We start from the raw sequence: 15989 nt of genomic DNA on the forward strand, positions 1-15989 counted from the left end.
GCCCTAGAACTTAAAAAATTTACATGACTTGCCCACTGTCACATGGTCAGTATATGTCAGAGACATGCCATTAGTTGTTCCCAATTAATTTTGATATTTTTTTAGCTTTATTACATTTCTTTTGGTAATTTGATTGGCAATTTCATAAATTAATTTTGATAGTTTTGTTATTTTTAATATAATTACATGCCCCATTCATGAGTATGATTGTAATTGTTTTCTTTTTCTTTAATTGCAATTATTTTTTCTTTAATCTCTTTGTGGCCTTAGCTATCTCCTTCAGAGTATCCTATTGGAAAAGAGGACTGGTCCCAGCTATCTCCTTTCGGTCTCATTTCCTACACCCCTCCCATTTTCTCCCATGGCTCTTTTCCTTTTTACTTTTCCTGGGTAAATCAATGTCTGCCACTATTTTCAATGTTAGAAAGGATGGATAGAATCTGCCAGACAGAATTTCTGCTGTCTTGGTTGTCTGTAACCTAGGGCCAATTCAAAACAAAGGACTCATATTTCCCTTGCCCCTTTCTCATATGAATGGACAAAATTGTCAACCATTTGTGGGGTACAGGAGCAGTAACAGGCAAAAGTATGCCGGCAAAATCTCCACAGCAGAGATGAATGATCCAAAATGGACTCAAACACAGGCCTATAAGCTATTTATGTTCCTTATAAGAGTTTGAAATCAGATGTGGTAAAGATAAGCATTTGAAACTAAGGGGATGCTCATCAGTTGGGGTATGGGTGAACAAGTTATGACATATGAATATAATGAAATATTATTAGGCTATAAGAAATTATGAAAAGATAGTTTCAGAGAAACCTGGAGGAAGTTATATGAACTGATGCAGAATAAAGTGAGAAAAACTAGAACAATTTATAAAGATAACATTGCAAAAGTGAACAATTTTGAAACCTTAAGAATTTTGAAAAAATGATTAACTATGATTCCAAAGGTCTAGTAATAATGCATGCTATCAACTTCCAAATATAAAAGTCATGTTGTAAACATGCAGAATAAAATACACATTTTTGCACAATTTGCTATTATGGAAATGTATTTGCTTGACTATGCTTATTTGTTATTTATTATAAGGGTTCATACATTTATTTAATTATTTAATATTTTAAATTTCTTATTATAAGGATTTTGTTTTTATTTTTTCTTTTTGGATACAGTAGTTGGAGGGGGAAAGCATTTGTTAGTTGACAAAAAGCTTTAGACTTTTAAAAAAGGATGACTTTTTTTTTTTAGTATTAATTAATTAGGCTTTTATCTTATTAGATTTCTCTTTTTTTTTTCTGTCCTGCAGTATTTGCTATGATTGTTCTACATGTAGATCTCCTCTAAATTAGTTTGGGTTTTTTTTGAGATTTAGTCTGGCCTGAACAAAGTATCTATTTCCTTTATCTTATTAATCCTTTTACCAGGAAGTCCTGAATCATTTGCTTATTAGAAGGTAGTGGTCTCCAGTCGTGGTCCCAGCCCCTTCCCCTACTCAGTGAGGTCTCTCTTTCCTAGCCTTATCCTTGTGAACAGGAATGGAAGACACTATCCCTTTCATTGAAGTCATTTGGTTTGTAGACAAAAGTGCCCTAAACAAGAAAACATAACTGAAGGAAAATAATTACTTCCCAGTATGTGTTTGTCCAAAAAAGAAACATCAAACAGAAGCTCTGCTGATCCAAATATCATCATGGCCAGTATAATATTCCCTACCCATATCTACCCAGCCTTTTCATTAGGAATTAGGAGGCTCCATTACATGGACAGAGCAGTTTATTCAGCAGGAGTGATAAAGCCCAACCCAAATGTTAGCTCCTCTGAGAAACCTTTCCTGATCCTCTTCCTCTCAATCATCCCATGCCACAATTTAATAATGATGGTAACTGATATTTCTATTAGCATTTTTAAGGTGTGCTGAGGATTCCGTGTTAAAGGACTAGGAGACAATATAATATGATGGAAAGAACAATAACCTGTTTCAAATGCTATTCCTAATGCTTGATGCTCTTATGGGCAAGTCATTTAAACTAGGGAGTTTCAGCTAGAGATTTTAAATGACTCGGTCACATTTATAAACAATTTCTTATTTGTAAAATAATGGAGCTGATCAAGATGGCTTCTGAGGGTTTTTTTTTTTTTTCATTAATTGCCCCAGGTTGGTTTTTAAATCCCAGTTTTTCTGCCTCTAAGTCATTATAGAGATCCTATTGTCCTTTTCTTGTGAGCTTCACAGACCACTTTGTATTTTTCATATAGTATTAATATGGTTTGTGCTTATGTTTTAGCCCCCTAGTAGACCTCAAATTCCATGAAAGTGTCTTATCTAGACTTTGTCTCTATCTCCAGAACTACACGGGTATGTAATAGTGATTTGTTGTTGAGTATTATATTCCCCTGGAATAACTAGGTAGTACAATAGACAGAGTGCCAAGCTTGGAGTCAAAAAGACTTCTCTTTGTGAGTTCAAATCTGGCCTCAGATCCCACTAGCTATGCTACCTTGGGCAAGTCACTTAACTCTCTTTGCCTCAGTTTCCTCATCTGTAAAATGAGCATGAGAAGGAAATGTCAAACTACTACAGTAAGTTTGCCAAGGAAACCCCAAATGGGATTACAAAAAGACAGACACAATTAAAAACCAACTGAAAACTCTATTTCCTTGCTCAAAAATATCTATTCACACTCTATGCACAATTTCTCTCTCCAACTTTTCCTCTTTGTTTCCCAAGGGAAATTTCTCCTCCAACCAATTCTCCTCACTGTTCCCCATACCCTCTCTTTCCTGTGCCCTCTACATCTATTTCCATATTCTTCCTCTAAAGGGAATACCCATCCTTCTCTCTTCTACCTATTCAAATTTTACCTGTCTTTAAAGGCTCAGATTAAGAAACATTCTCCAGAAACTTTCCTTGTCTAGGCACTTCAAAGAAATCGTCCCCTTCTCTTGGTTTCTTCAGCTCTTAGAATCTACGCTTATTTTTGTATATTTGTCATATATTGCCTGATAATATTAATTATCTTCAATCTATCAAAGATGAGCCAAATAAGCCCCCTCCATCAATCACGGTACTCTAGGCCTCCCCAAAGTATGGTTCTATGGCAATCATACTGTTCTTCTATATCTCAGAGATGGCCTTGCACATAGATCTGCAATATTTTCTTGAACGACCACTGATAAAAAAAATATTTTTGTTATAATTTCAGAGCTGTCATTCAGCACTTGGCCATAGCAACTACTCATCACTGTAATTTACCAAAAATGATCATCATATAAAATCTTAGAATCATGGAATTTTAATTCTGAATGGAAACTTGTAGGCCAGCTACAATCTACAAAATCTACAAAAAAATCATATTTTTAAGTTAGATGTGGTGAAGCAAATAGAAAAGTTGTAGATTTCTCCCTCATACAAGAATTCATAAAATTATCATGAACCCAGAATGTTGCTTTTCTGACCTATTAGGAACTAGTTTTATAATTTTCTAAGCAAACCAAATAAACATACAAATTCCTAACAGAAAGTCTTCCCTGGGAAATTTCAGCTGTGTCCTGTTTAGAACAAATTCAAATTTTTCTGCTAAAAAAAGCTTGCATATTTTTTCTTCCTTGTAGTTTTCTTCCATTCCAGTTTTGAAAATCTTTCCCTTCCCTATGCTCTGCCTTCACAGCTCTCTCTTCCCACAAAAGCAGGCTGCTATTGTCCATAGCAACAGACCAACTACCCCTTCTAAAACTTCAAGTATCACAAGAAGAATGAATTGTTTATAGTTAAGTAACATTTATTCAAAGTATGATGAGAAAAGACTTGGGCACTAGTTAAATCTCTTCAATATCTCTTAGCAAGACTTCAAAGGCTTGGTATTTTGCAGGGATTTAACTCTATTGACTTGGAGATAGAGATGGAAATTATATTCTGGTCTAGATAGCTGACCTTTTTAGCCAAATCATTTCATCATCAACAAAGATAGCAGCGATTAGGGGGAGGGCAGGGAGGTGTGAAAAGCAAAGAAAATTCCAAGACTCAAAAACCTCATTAGCTCAGTCTTCCCACTTTGGCTCTATCCACAAGGAACATATTGAAATCAAAATCTCGGCTGTAAGGGTGATACTATTAATTGCACTAGAAACTCAATTTCAAATCTACCTTAAAATAGATTTCAAGAAATTATGTCTACACTTGGAGCCTGACCACAAGAGTGGCCTGGGGATTGGGATAGGGTCGGAGGAAGAGGAAGACATCTGAAAGTAGCTCTTGTTTTCAGAAGTCACTGCTCATTCATTATTCTGACTCTCCCTGCTTTCCCCACCCCTTTCACACACAAATATACTCACCTCCCTTTAAAAGGAACTTCTAAGCCCAGACATACTCCTTCCTCCTCCTCTGTACTCCAGAGTAAGATGACTATAACAACACAGCAGGGAGATTTCAATATCCTGCTTTGCTTCCCATCTGTTAAGTAAAAGGCTTCTATTATCATATGGGAATGGATACTGGCCTAGATACACACAGAATTGTATTATTCAGAACAGGAAGGAAGGAAGGAAGGAAGGAGGGAGGGAGGGAAAGAGAGAAGGAGGGAAGGAAGGACAGAGGGAGGAAAGGAAAGAAGGATGGAGGGAGAGAGGGAAGGAGAGAAGGAAGGAAGGAAGGAAGGAAGGAAGGAAGGAAGGAAGGAAGGAAGGACGGAAGGAAGGAAGAAGAGTTTATTAAGCATCACTGTGTTAAGTGCTTTACAAATATTAGAGTTGATATAATCACTCTGGGAGGCAGGTGCTATAAAAGACCTTTTAGATCATCTTCAATTGTCTCATTTGTGTTGAAGTGAGGAAATTGAGTCTCAGAGAGGTCAGAAAATGTTAAATCATAGTCTTAGTGATTTGACTAAAGGCTCATTAGTAGTAAGAAAGTCTGAATTTGAACATAGGACCACTGACTCCAAATCAAAAGATGACATTTCTAGTAGGAATAAAAGTTCCATCTCTAGGGATATCTAGTATAAATGTCTCATTTTACAGATGAGAAAACTGACGCAATATAGTGCATTGCACCACCTTGTATCCCTCTGAAACGCAGAGAGAAAAAATGACTTGCCAGAATTTTCTCGTCACCAGGAATTTTTAGAGATGGTATTCATTTTCCTATCCTGGATGCCTTCCTGACCTACTGGAATGAGAAACAAGACTTTCCTTCAGAAAAGCAAATGAATATTGTTGACTCCTTGTCTGTGTCTCTGTATCTCTTCCTCCTCTTCTTTCTGTTCTTTCTCTCTGTCTCTCTGCCTGTCTCTGTCTCTGTCTGTCTCTCTGTCTCTGTCTCTGTCTCTCTCTCTGTCTCTGTCTCTATCTCTCTGTCTCTGTCTCTGTCTCTCTCTCTCTCTCTCTCTCTCTCTCTGTCTCTCTCTCTCTCTGTGTGTCTCTGTCTCTCTCTGTCTCTCTGTCTCTCTCTCTCTCTCTCTCACACACACACACACACATACACACACACACACACACACACACACACACACACACAAGACCTCATTTAATGAACCTAAAGACACATCTAAGTAGATAGAACTCATGTGTCATAGTGGTTGAAAAATCATTCTGATGACTCAAATGTACTTAAGTCTGACAGTATTTATGTTGTGTTATCATCATTTTTCTCAAATTTAGAACACTGTCAGAGTTATTATCTTATCTAATCCTAATAAAAAACCATGTGAGGAAAGGACAAAAGGGATTAATATGCCCACTTGACAGATGAGACCTCTGAGAAAAGTTAAGTGACTTTCCTCTAGTGAAAGAGTAAAAACTGCATCCCAGAATTTCACTGTCAGATCAGGAGCCTTATTGCTGTTAAGTCATGTCCACTCTCTGCTCACCCCCAATGACCAGCCCTGCACTGGACACCTTGGATCACTTAGAAGTGTACTCTCAAAGTGAGTGAAGATTCTGTACTGATTCTCTACTGAATATTCAGCAGCCAGTGTTCTATGCAGATCCAGTTCTGTGTACCGACAATGTTATATTCCATTTTGCATATGATCTTAATAGTCACAGAATGACTTACTCCAGTGATATCTTTATCTACTTAGCTCCTCCTCATCCTTGATGTAGCCTTGGTTCTGGAGGATATATAGAACTCTGTAAATGACAGGACAAGGGAAAAAAGCCAAAACTGTCTGTTGCAAACATCCTCATTCCAGAAGAGAAAATTAGACCCACAAAGAAGGCCTCTGCCTGAAGAAACAGCAATTTAGCAGAGAGCTGGAATTCATTCCCAATTCTGGGTTCCTTTTAAGGACACAGGGGAGCTGATTTTTAATGACTTCATCTGTTGCTGAGATTTGACAATTACTTAGTTTGAATGCATCAACACAGTTCTGGGAGCATCTGTTCTCCTGAAATCTAACTTATTTACCAAGGGGCAGAATAAATTTGAAGTAACAACTCAACTCTCCGGAGCCTTTAGGGGTTTGATTAAAATCCCAGAAATCCTTCCCACTTTTATTCATTGAGGGAACATTTCCAAGTCTTTTCCTCCCTCTATAAAATCAGAGGGAATAGCTTCATAATGACTAATAAAGACTAAGGTTCTTAGTTTGATAGTTGAGGCCCTCCTTAATCTGGTGCTGTCCTGTCATTCCAGTCCCATTTCCTATTGCCCCACAATATGTATCCTCATGTACCAGACAGTCTGGTGCTCCCTCTATCATATTGTTTTCCCACTTCTGTTATTCCATTTATGTTATTCTTTCTTCCTAGAATTCCCTCTCTGCTTCTGGTCTTAGTTTTGACCTGTCACAATTTCACCCTCTTTCAAGGTTCTTAAAATAATAAGCCACCATCTTCATGAAGTCTTTCCTGATTACAACCCATGAACCATCTATGAGTTATTTTCCATCCACCTATTACCTATATCATTCATGTTAAACAATGGAGCATCTCATACTTCTCACAGAATATATAGACACTTATTCCCTCTCTAAGCTGGCTTGCTCTTTCTAGTTTAGTTATACAGAAAAAGCACACAACCACATGATTACACTCTTTTTCAGGTCATAAAGATAATTTTATTATTATTCTTGCTACTTACCAATTTAGCCCCTACTAATAGGCTTCCATTTATACGAAATCAACTACTTACAATAATAATATATTTAAATTTTAAGCATGACATTTGCTTAATAATAAGGAAAAAGAAGCAATAATATGCCATTGTCATTATATACTAAAATAAATGCAAGAATAATACTGCAAACCTTAGTCACAGTCTTCCAACAACATGTTCAGTATCTACTGGGGAGTTTGATGTACTCTGAAATCTGTCCTTTAACCTCCTTTTCTATTTTCTTACATTTCTAGGTTCAAACTCTGAATTCTTTTTATGAATAATCCCACTTATGCTTATGGCTAGTAAACAAATTTTCATTTTTTATTATAATCAGATAAGTTATATTTGTCCCATAATCAGAGAACAGCTCTAGTGTTCATGTAGCTCTAGTCTATAATAGCTTGTCATATTTAAAAAGTAGTAACTATCTGAGAACTATGAGTCAAAGGACCATTTCTTTCTTAAAACTCTGAACAAACCTATACCCCAGACAATTGAACTGCCAGAGCAGATTTAAATTAGCAACTGCTTTTCTAGGAAATTTACTTATGCCCAATACAGGTGAACTATCCCTCTGTTCCATATGCACGTCTTATCTCTGTTACTCTATTGGAAGGTGGGTCTCGTGTATCTACTTTCTCTCCTTCAGAAATTATAACATCTAGTATAAACATTGTACATAACATTTGTTGAAATGGTTTAACAATAATAATAATAATCCCCTCAAAGCTCAATCCACAATCCCTTTCATGCAGGAAGGATAAGGTTAGAAAGGGGCACACAAATCAGGGAAAGCCAATCAGGAAGGTATACAGCAAGGACTTTGCCTTCTCTGAGATTGTTCTCATAGCTGTGAAAGCCTAGCTGAAGCATCAGACAACTGGGCTCTGGTAGTACCACTGATTAGACTTGCACTTTGGTTGGGAGGATGATATTGTGCCCATCAATCAAGAAACAATTGAGGGAGACATACTGTTTCTGATTGGTTCTATTAGAAACTATTATGATGATCCACTTGACACAGAAGATAGCAATAAGTAGTGGTCCTTTATGCTTTAGTACTACCAGAAGACGAGATATATCAGAACAAATAAAACTAATACCTCATCTATTGAAAATACTAAAACTAGGCAAATAATGTATGCACAAATGGGTTAAAGATATGAATGTTTTTATTATACCCCAATATTACATCATACCAGAACTGGAACTGAAACTTATCTGTTATAGGAAAGGGCTTTATGCTGTCTTTTATTGATAATACTGTAAGCTTCAAGTTACAAAACACATTATAGATTAATGCATGACAATGGTAAGAAATAATTAGATGAAACAAACATGGAAAACTGAGTAGCTACTTAAATCTAGAAGGAAAAATGTAAAAATCTGAAGGCATTGAAAGTCTATACTTAAACTATGGAAGTACTGCCTACTGATGAAATGAATGGTGAAAACAATGCTAATGTTTCAAATAGTTTTAAATAGGAAATGAATATTCTTATAATGGAGCATAGAAGGTTCCTTTTGAGTTTGATGGCATGATTTCAACTAATGCAAACACTTTACTAAAAGAAATTAATTCACAAAAAGTTGACATTGTCTTTAAGTATCATGAACAGTCTCTCCAAATGTTTGTCAAAAAATATAAAAGCATTTCAAGATCTACTCACAAGAATATATTTGCCATAGTAAGAGGAAAAGTTAAGTTATAATGTTTCTAAGGCATTTATCAGATACCATCATGTAAGAAGTGACAAGAGGAAATAATTGAAGATCTAGGGGAAAATATAGGAAGATTATGTCAATTTCTTGCCAGTATGCATAATAGAAATCTTGAATGTCATGATCCCTGAATATAAGCAACAAAAAATAAACTCATGGAATGGAATCCAGTAAAACGTCATGTTATGTCTCATATTTTCTCTTCTGTACAGTGATATAAATACCATCCTAGTTCAAGCCTACACCATATCTTATCTGGACTATTGCAAAAGTCTTCTAACTGATATCCTTGTCGCAAGTCTCTCTCTATTCCAATTCATCATCTACTTAACAGTCAGTGTAATTTTTCTGGAGTGTTTATAGAACCAAATCACATCCCTTTCTCAATAACCTCTTATGGCTTCCTACTACCTCTAGTAGATACTTACCAATTGTATAAGTCTGGGCAAGTTACTGAACGCTGTTTACCTCAGTTTCCTCATCTATAAAATGAGCTGAAGATGGTAATGGCAAACCACTCTTTTATCTACCTATTATCAAGAAAACCCCAACTGGGATCACAAAGAGTCAGACCCAACTAAAAAAATGAATTATAACAACATGGAATGAAAAACTTTCAAAATACAGAAACTGAAAGGGAAGCTAGATAGAGCACCAGTCCTAGAGTCAAGAGGATGTGAGTTCAAATCCCTCCTCAAACACTTGACATATATTAGCTGCATGATCCTGATCAAGTCATTTAACTCTCATAGAGAGAGAGGAAGAAGGCCAAAATATAGAAGTCAAGTGAAAGAAATTTTAACCATGTGGAAAGAGAAGAGGTATATGTCATCCTTGTCATTTTATTTGCTACTAGAATTGAACCAAAGTGTTTTTTAATTAAAATTTTATTATTCAATTGAAACTGCTCTCTACAAAGTTACCTGTGATACTAAATGACCTGTTCTCCGTTCCAATCCTTCTTGACCTAAAATAAGTATAATAATAGCACCTTCCTCCTAGGATTGTTGTGAGAACCAAATGAGAGAATATTTGTGAAAGCACTTAGCACAATGCCTGGCATATAGTAAGTGCTATATAAGTATTTTTTTTAATTATTGTCTTAAGGCCTCTATTTTGGAGAGATCAAGCTAGCCAGACTTCATTCTTCTCCTAGCTCTTTGGACTATTCACACTTTATCCCTGTGTGGGTCAGACCCTTCTATATTTTCGGCCTCTCAGCTATTCAGGTAACTTTTATGTGTTGTCTCTCCTCCCCAACTCTAGAATGTAAATGTTTTGAGGATAGAAGCTGCCTTTCCTTTTGCTTGTATTTGTATCCCTGGCAAAACACATAGTTTTTGGCACACAGAAAGGGATAAATAAATTCTTGCTGCCTTGTCTTGTTTTGTCTTGTCTATCCATATATCTACAGCCTTCGACACTATTGATCACCCTTTCCCTTGAGAGCTTTCTCCTCTCTAAGCTTTTGTGACACTTCTGTCCTAGATCTCCTACCTGTCCACTCCTTTTAAGCCTCCTTTACCACATCTTTACCCAGATCTTGCCTTTTAACTATAGTTATATCCCAAAAGTTTATTCTGGACCTTCAGCTCTTTTCCTTCTACTATTTTAGAGTAGTAGAAGAAGATGTATGTGTATATATATATATACACACACATATATATACATATACAAGAAAAAAAGACAAATAAATACATGTACACAAATATACATACATTTACTTAAGCTTATATCAACCACCTTTTGGAAGTTTCAAACTGAATGTTTCATAAATATCTCAAACTCAAGACATCCAAAATAGAACTCATGATCTTTCCACAAGAATCTTTCCCTTTTCAGAACTTCCCTATCATTGTTAAGAGAGTTGTGCTCTCAGTCACCTAGCCTCCCAGCTTAGTTCTCATTCTTAACTCTCTCTCATTCATCCCATAAAGCCAATCTGATGTTGCGAAGGCTTGTTGTTCCTACCTTCACAATATTAAATGTGAGTTTGCATGTGTACATATGTATATATAAAGAGAGACAGATGGAGATAGACAGATAGACAGACAGATAGATAATCTCTTCTATACTCACACAGCCTCCTGCAATACACACACAAACATACATTACATAAACTCCATTGGTTCCCTATTACTTCAAAATAAGTATAAAAACTTCTCTCATTTAAAGTGTTTTAGAACCTGATATCTTTTTACCTTTCCAGTCTTCTCATCCTTCACTCCCCTTCAAGTATACTATGATCCACACTCTTTCTTACTGCTCCTTTCACACTTTATACTCCATCCCCAGATTCCAAGCCATTTTACTTGCTGTCCCCCATATCTAGAATGTTCTCCCTCCTCATCTCTGCCTCCTAGATTCCTTTAAGATGCTCAAATATTTCCTTCTGCAGGAAGCCTTTCCTGGTCTTTCTCCATCCTCTCCCTTGAGTCCCTATTTCTAGTTGCTTTCCTTTGAAAATATCTTCCATCTATTTTGTAAAAATCTTTCATGTATATAGTTGTTTGCATATCATTTCTTCCATTAAAACTGAGCTCCTTGAAAACAGGGTCCATGTGTTTTCCTTTTCTCTATTAGTTGAAAATAAACCCCAAAACTTGAAATAGCGTTTAGAAAGAATTGTGTTAGGTCACTCAGCAAAGGAGAGAGTTGGGAAAAGGTATAGTTCCCTTTTGTGAGGTACATTATGTAGACAAAGCTATAAAGACATTTGCCTCATTAGTCCCATCTAAGACAGTTTCTAGAGAAGGACAATTTGCCGTATATATCAGCAGATAAGTGTAAACATTAAAATTTGGGGGACTCCAAAGACAAGCTTAGTGTAGACCCAAAACAAAAATTCCCTGAAGTCATCCAGCTTCTCCAACATCTCTGATATCTAACTTCTACCACAAACTTGAGGACAGACAATTTTCTAGCCTCATAAGGCTAGGTTCAATAATATTGACAAAAGATAAATAATAAAATATTTCCTTATACTTCAGTACTTAATACCATGTCTAGAACAAAAGAAGTACTTATTGACTCACTGACTCACCCCCATGCTACTATTTTCTTTATTTTTTCTTTTCTTCCTTCTTCCATTCTTTCCTCCCTGTAGACTTCCAAACTTCCTACCTACCTTTTTTCTTCCTTTGTTATTTATTTTATGCTTTTTAAAATTTTCATTTATCTTTTATTTATATGCCTTTTGATGTTATATCACACTTGTTTTCCTCTTTCTATCCTACCTATACATCCTTCCCTTGTAACAAAAGTAGAAAAAGAGTTCAAAAAAAATTGATCAATACCTTAAATCTAACAATATATATAATATTCCAATCCTATCATTCCAACTCCTATAATAAAGAGAGGAAAATGAATCTTCTCTGGAGCCAAGCTTGGTCATTATAATTTCATAATATTCAGTGAATTTTTATCAATTTTTTTCTATTTACTGTTCTAGTTGTGTATTTTATTTTTCTGATTCTACTTTTCTATCAATTCATATATTCGTTCTCATGTTTCTCTAAATTCTTTATATTTGTGAGTTTCTTGTGGTCCAGAAGTACTATATTTACATACCACAAGATGTTAAGACAAATGGTTTTCAGTTCTACCTCAAAAAGTGTTACAATTAATATTTTCTAACACATTAGGACTTTTTTCTGTCTTTGGATACATCAGGTTGTATGCTTTGCAAAAGGATTTCTGGGTCAAAGGGTAGAGCTATTTTAATCATTTTCTCAGAAAGTCTAAATTGTGTTCCACAATGGTTAGGTTTATTTGCAGCTCTATCATTAATGTTTTTGTGTGCCTATCTTTTCACAGCCAGCCAGCATTGACAATCTTCACCCGTTACTATCTTTGCCAGTTTGTTAGATGTGAGGTACAACTCCAGAGGATCATTTTCAAGATGAGCTGGATTCTTTAGCTCCTTGTGAAGATTCTATCACCAATGACTAGGTACTTGGGGAAGATCAGACTAAAAGGCAGATGAGAACTGATTAATTAAAAATTTGCACTATTTTGAGGAGTGAAGAGTCAATAGAGGGGAAAATATGATTTCTCAGTTCTGAGAACATCTGTGGAAATATGGGGAAGCAGCTGAATCTTGAACCTTGAAGAGGAAATCAACTTATATATATATATATATATATATATATATATATATACAATAATCTTGCTGCAAAAGAAAAGTCAGATCACAAAGAAAAAAAATGAGAAAGAAAACAAAATGCAAGCAAAAAATAACAAAAAGAATTAGAATGTTATATTATGATTCACATTCAGTTCCCATGTGTCCCCTCTCTGGGATGGCTCTCTTCATCACAAGATCATCGGAACTGGGATCAATCATCTCATTGTTGGAAAGAGTTTCATTCATGAAAATTGATCATTGTATAATTTTGTTGTTACCTTGTACAATGATCTCCTGGTTCTGCTCATTTCACTCAGCACCAGAGTGCTTTATTTTTTCTTTTCTTCCTTCTTCCGTTCTTTCCTCCCTGTAGACTTCCAAACTTCCTACCTACCTTTTCTCTTTCTTTGTTATTTATTTTATGCTTTTTAAAATTTTCATTTATCTTTTATTTATATGCCTTTTGATGTTATATCACACTTGTTTTCCTCTTTCTGTCCTACCTATACATCCTTCCCTTGTAACAAAAGTAGAAAAAGAGTTCAAAAAAAAATTGATCAATACCTTAAATCTAACAATATATATAATATTCCAATCCTATCATTCCAACTCCTATAATAAAGAGAGGAAAATGAATCTTCTCTGGAGCCAAGCTTGGTCATTATAATTTCATAATATTCAGTGAATTTTTATCAATTTTTTTTTCTATTTACTGTTCTAGTTGTGTATTTTATTTTTCTGATTCTACTTTTCTCACTATCAATTCATATATTCGTTCTCATGTTTTTCTAAATTCTTTATATTTGTGAGATATCTCCACAGATCTGAGAGGTAGACTATCCTATATTCTTCTAATGTAGAATATCCTAAATTCTATAATTGCTTATAATATCACTCTTTATGTCTAAATCTTTATATTTATATCAGCACCAGAGACTTCTTCAGGTGTCTCTGAAATCATCCTGCTGGTCATTTCTTACAAAACAGTAATATTCCATAACATTCATATACCACAATTTATTCAGCCATTCTCCAATTGATGGGCATCCAGTCAGTTTCCAGTTTCTGGCCACTACAAAGAGGGCTGCCACAAACATTTTTGCACATGTGGGTCCCTTTCCCTTCTTTAAGATCTCTTTGGGATATAAGCCCAGTAGTAACACTGCTGGATCAAAGAGTATGGCAAGTTTGATAACTTCTTGAGCATAGTTCCAAATTGCTCTCCAGAATGGCTGGATCAGTTCACAGTTCCACCAACAATGTATAAGTGTCCCAGTTTTCCCATATCCCCTCCAACATTTGTCCTTGTCTTTTCTTGTCATCTTAGCCAATCTGAGAGGTGTATAGAGGTACTTCAGAGTTGTCTTAATTTGCATTTCTCTAATCAATAGTGATTTAGAGCATCTTTTCATATGACTAGAAATGGTTTTAATTTCTTCATCTGAAAATTGTCTGTTCATATCCTTTACCATTTATCAATTGGAAAATGGCAAAGAATTCTTATAAATTTGAGTCAATTCTTTATATATTTTAGAAATGAGGCCTTTATCAGAACCTTTGAATGTAAAAATGTTTTCCCAACTTATTGCTTCCCTTCTAATCTTGTCTGTATTAGTTATAAAAACTTTTAAACTTAATATAATCAAAATTATCTATTTTATGATCAATAATGAAATCCAGTTCTTTTTTGGCCACAAATTCCTCTCTTCTCCACAGATCTGAGAGGTAGACTATCTTATATTCTTCTAATATAGAATATCCTATATTCTATAATTGCTTATAATATCACTCTTTATGTCTAAATCATGAACCCATTTTGACCTTATCTTGGCATATGGTGCTAGATGTAAGTCATTGTCTAGTTTCTGCCATGCTAGTTTCCAATTTTCCCAGCAGTTTTTGTCAAATAGTGAGTTCTCCCAAAAGCTGATGTCTTTAGGTTTGTCAAACACTAGATTGTTATAGTTATTGATTGTTTTGTCCTGTGAACCTAACCTATTCCATTGATCGACTACTCTATTTCTTAGCCAGTACCAAATGGTTTTGATGACCCCTACCTTATAATATAGTTTTAGGTCTGGCACAACTAGGCCACCTTCATTTGCAGTTTTTCATTAATTCCCTTGAAATTCTTTTGTTCTTCCAGATGAACTTTGTTATTATCTTTTCTAGGTCTGTAAAATAATTTCTTGAGAGTTTGATTGGTATGGCACTAAATAAGTAGAATAATTTAGGTAGTATTGTCATCTTTATTATATCTGTTTGACCTACCCATGAGCACTTGATATTTTTCCAGTTGATTAGATCTGACTTTGTGTGTAAAGTGTTTTGTAGTTGTGTTCATATAGTTCCTGACTTTCCCTTGATACATAGATTCCCAAATATTTTATTCTATTAGCAGTTATTCTGAATGGAATTTCTCTAGGAAATCAATCTCTCATAATCAAAATTTACACTGTCAAAAAAAACTTTTCTGGACAAAATATTTAAGTGGAGCCAATAGTTTCTCTTGCTTTATGTCAAATAGTTAAGTTTATCAAGCACATAGTGTGTGCAAGAATCCTAAGTTGAGAAGAGCTACAAAAGTCTAGGTCCTTGGTATTAGAAATTGTAGAGTGTACTTTAAAGGGCATCAGACTCAAACCCCTCATTTCACAGATATGTCTCAGACATATGTATGTACGTGTTTTGTACAAGGCAGAATTATTTAATGCAAAGAGCACTACTGAGTCAGAAGACCTACCTGGCCCCGCCCTATCCTATGTAGGTTCAATCAGCTTCTCTGAGCCTCAGTTTTCTAATCTGTAAAATAGGGGTAATGCAGTAGGCTCCAGTGTGGAGAAAGGGCTTTACAAACGCCACAACAGGGACATTTCAGACAATGGAGACAGGAATGGCTCAGGAGAAGTAGGTATGGATGGCTTTAATCTACCCCAACAGAGGAAGTGCTCCTTCTGGTATGCAAAAACAACTTTATGGACTTTTTGATATAGAAACCTAACTGACATTTTCCTCTGGAGGACTCAGCCCTGCTCTTTGTC

This window comes from Sarcophilus harrisii, chromosome 2, assembly GCF_902635505.1.
Source record: "Sarcophilus harrisii chromosome 2, mSarHar1.11, whole genome shotgun sequence".
Taxonomy (NCBI): Eukaryota; Metazoa; Chordata; class Mammalia; order Dasyuromorphia; family Dasyuridae; genus Sarcophilus; species Sarcophilus harrisii.